The following is a 4,621-nucleotide window of genomic DNA, read 5'->3' on the forward strand; positions in this document are numbered from 1 at the left end:
CCCCTTAGATTCAGAGAAAAGGGTTCAGTGGAGCGACATAGTATCAGACTTCCCTCCCTCACACCCCCCAAAGGACTGCAGTAATTCTCCCAAAAGACCTTCATGGGGTTCCTAGACTGTCCCTTCAGAATAGAACAATCCCCCTTGCAGGATGGGATGTTTCCAAGTAAGTAAATGGGGCCTCCGGATGTCTGAGAAATTAATTCCCCAGTAACAAGCCCAAATACTTCCCTAGGTCACACGGGGGTTTACACACGGGGTGCGGTGCATCGGCTGGTTGGGACCATGACTATTGGTTGCTAAATGGAGAATGACTAGGAGGTCCTAGGGGTGAGAAGGGGATACATGCGTAAGTGTGCATGTGCGTATGAAGGAGACCTTTGCTTATAGAAATGACGACCAAAGGTCTCCTAAACTGGCCCTTGCCCGGTCCCAGGATTTCGTTTCTAAAGACAAGGCACCGAATGGCTAAGATCCCTTGTGCACTGTCTGTGGAGGGGGAGTCCGCCGTGCACGCTGCCCATCAGAGGTTCCTAGGAAAACAGAAGGGCCTAAGTGCCCCGGGCTGGACTCAGCGGATCGCTCATGTTCACCCTTTGCCAGGCTCCCACTCCTGCCCGGGCGTCGTTGGGCGCCCAGGACCACCTCCCGGTTCCACGGAATAGACTGTCCTAGCTGATCGTAAGAGGGAGCCGGCTTCCCGCTGGACGCGCTGCAGGCTCCAAAATCCCAACGGCGGCGGCCCCTCCTAGATAGAACAAGCCCGCAGCCGCCACCGCCGTCGCCATGGACACGGGGTCCCCATTGGAGAAGGGTTCTGAGGGCGGGGCCTCGCCGGAACCACGCCCACTCGGGAGTCGGCCGTGGCCATGTTGGGGTGGTGGTGGTAGGTACCGCTGAGTCCAGGCTTATAGAGACCCTATGATAATCTGAATTCTGTCCTATCCTGTGCCATCCTCATCATCTTTAACTCACCTGAGCCCATTACTGCAGTCACTGGGTCAGTCCATCTCGTCGAGGGTCTTCCTCTCTTTCACACTGTCCCTCCACCTTACCGAAGCATGATGTCCGTTTCCAAGGAATAACCCCTCCTAGCAACATGTCCATAGGATGAGAGCAGCAGCTTCACCATGCTTGCCTTCAGTGAGCAACACTCTGGCTGTCTGTTCTTTTGGCATTCCATGGGATAATCTGTATTTTTCTCAACACCACAGTTCAAAAGTATCCATTCTTCTGTCCAGTTCTCAGATGCACAGCAAGTGATTGTTAACTCCACGGCCTGAGCCAGGCGCACCTTAGTCTTCAGACTGCCATCATTACTTTTCAGTAGTATTTTGGAGGGGTCCTGACAGCAAACTTGAAGGGGATGCAAATATGTGCCCTCTGGGACTGACAGCGTATGGGCCTTCCTGCCACTGGCTAACATAATGGATTGTGGAACTTGTCATATTTCCATATTTATACAAATGCTCCCCTCCCCACTGTCCTAGACCTCTGGTGGTGTAGTCTGTAGGGAAATACACTGTAAAGCCAAAAGCAACCCCTCTGGAAGCCTGAATCCCCTAGAGGCCCTGTGAGAGAAAGACCAGCGATCTCCACCCACTAGATATACAATCTTGGAAACCTCTGGAGGGTCAGCTATGAGTCTGTTCCCTTTTGACCACAATGAGTTTGAGTTTGATCCTTTTTTTTGAACCTGCAGGCCAGTCTGCAATTTTCTCAAGTCTGTAATCTTGTCTTCCTTCAATTTTGCAATCATCATGATTTGAGCAGGATGCACTCAGCAGAGACAGTTGCAGTGAGGGCATGTACTGCCACATGCCCACCCTGCCCAGGTGTCCACTGGGGCTAAGGCAGATCACTGAACCATCTTATCAGAGTTCTCCTTCACTGCCTCCTCCTGACATCCATCCACTTGTCTGACTGCTGCTCCTCCTCCTCACCTCCTCAGCGCAACATGTCACTTACAGGATTGATCTTGTGTGTGGCTAAATCCAGAGGACACTTTGGAAATTTCCCTTCTTATAAAATCATGGACATTTTTACTTAATTGGCCTTTATATTTAGCACATGATATCTCAATTGTTCCTGCCTTGAAATGCTCATGAGCCCTTTGGCTTTGTTGTTGTTAAGTGCCGTCGAGTCGCAGGGTTAGGGACTCATAGCGACCCTATGAAGAAGAGTCCTCGACGCTTGGGTGCCTTTCATCCTCTCTCCAGGTTCATAGGGTTTCCGGAGGAAAGCTTTTATGGAAGTGGATGCCACTCCTCCTTCCAAGCTTGTTTTAATTGGGGAGCTCCACCCCACTCTCTGCCTTTGACTTTAAAGATGCTAATTTTCCTCTTTGAACAGAACTAGAACATCACTGCTTGGCCAAATTACCACCATTCTCCACTCACTGCCAGTGGAGTTGGTTCTGACTCATCTTTGTAGATTGCCCGTCCTCCCCTCAGAGCCATTGGTAGATTCAAACTCCAGGGTACTGTATTTCCAGAGCTCCCAATTCAGAGCAACCATTGGCAGCCTCTTAATTTGATGCCCTATTTTTCCATCCTTGATCCATTAATTCATCTTCCCCCCCCCCCATGAAATGCAAACCTGCCACTCTCTAAAGCTCTTTAAAATTTCTTACAAGATTAAGCTTCCAAACCCCTTGACATATGAGACCTTCCATCAAGGAGTTTCCAGTACAAGCTAAGGAGTGGAGCAGTCCTGGGCTGGACTGGCACTTCCTGCCCTGTTTCCTTAATTGGGACAGGTACAGAGGGTTCCACAGAAGTGTTCTTACTTAAGTTCTGAAAATACTTCAGTCTCAAACTCCCTTTTTAAAGATTCTCATGTGGCTGAGAAGTACCCATCATGAAGAAAATCCACTTGACTTTCCCCCTCCTTCTTTTATCAAAAATCTTCTTTGGGCCAAGGAAGGATTTTCTTTGAATGCCAATCTGATCATGAACTGAGCAAAAGTGACTCCATCTTGATATTACTCTCGACCTCAATTTAATCACTGTATTCCCCCCCCCCTTTTTTTTTTTGCTTGCTTGTTTTGAGGTATGGCTAGAGTTAATGACTATTCTACCCTTTTGAAGAACCCTTGGGCAGATGGTCTCTCTTGGACCTGACATCAGCAGGACTAGGGCAACGTGACCTGCCCCTATTCTGTAGGTTGAAGATAAGAGATAAAAACAAGGCTACCTCCTCCCTGCTATCCTTGTTTTAATAAGCTTTGTCATTTTGTTTTCTATTGAATTGTTTGTTTTACTTAGTATATACTGGAATACTTGAACAAACCATACCCAAATTATTATGTTGACATCGGGCCGGGGGGGGGGGTGAGGGATCTTGCTTTTTAAGTGACAAGTCCTAGGAAGAAACTGGGAACCTCCGGGCATTGAATTAATCATCTTAGTCACTTTATGACAATGATCATCTTTACTCCTTTCAGACAGGAAATATTTTAAATAAAGTGAGCACCTAAGAATGCATCCGCTGATTCAACCACCCTAAGATTGTAAAATATTGGCAGGGCTGAGGAAAGCTCCTAAAAGTATTGGATAAGTCAAAGCAATCCCTTTATCACAAGCATGCATACAGGAGGATGGGCATAGGTCATACCCAATACACTTTTTTATAGGAGACCCTTGGGTATCCTCAATTTTCAATACTCAAAAGATGTTGTGGGACTAGTTCCCTAAGGATCTAAAGGATACCAAAGGATGACTATGCAATGGCTTGGAGAGGGAAAGAGTAAAATTACTCAAAAAAATTTGAGGGTTTATGTCTCGGACTGAATTGTGCTTTCCAAAATGTATCAATTTGGCTAGGTCAGGATTCCCAGTATTTTATTGTCTTCTCTATTTTGTAGCCTGACATAATGTTCCTTAAAGCTAAACCATTCTGTGATATGCTGTAAATCCTAACCTCTGTTAATGAGGCAGCATTACTGCTGTTGGAGTTGACTACCATTACTAATGACCCTATGAAGCTTGCCCTATCCTGTGCCATCTTCATGATCTCTGATATACTCAAGTCCACAGTGATAGTCCATCTTGTTGAGGGTCTTCCACTCTTTCTCTGACCCTCTATCTCCTAGTATGACACGCTGACAACATACAAGGTTTCAAAACTTTGCCTCTAAGGAGGATTCTGGTTGTATTTACTCCAAGACAGATTTGTTTGTTCTTTTGGCAGTCCATAAAATATTCAGTACTCTTATCCAATAAAATAAAATCATTGTTATTCATTGCCCAACTTTCAGAAGTATAAGAACCAATTAATAACATTCACCTTAAAACTGACATCCTTGGGAGCTCTGGTGGCCTAGTGGCAAGAAGCTGCACTGCAATCCTAGAGGCACGTGGTTCAAATCCACCAGATGCTCTGCTGGAGGAGGAGGGGCAATCTCCTCATGTACCAGTCAGATATGATTTGATGGTACACACACACACAAAAAACAAACCAAAAACCCCTGACATCCTTGTTCTTTTTTGCATTCTGTATACCTACATTGTTTGCTTGCTTGCTTTTCCCCCTTTTCTTTATTATTATTATTACATTTTAATGAAAATTTACAGAGACTTTGGATTTCCATTCATTCATTGTTGCATGACATCCTTGTTCT

The sequence above is a fragment of the Elephantulus edwardii genome, unplaced genomic scaffold, assembly GCF_000299155.1.
Source record: "Elephantulus edwardii isolate Elephantulus edwardi_28Jun2011 unplaced genomic scaffold, EleEdw1.0 scaffold00041, whole genome shotgun sequence".
NCBI classification, from domain to species: domain Eukaryota; kingdom Metazoa; phylum Chordata; class Mammalia; order Macroscelidea; family Macroscelididae; genus Elephantulus; species Elephantulus edwardii.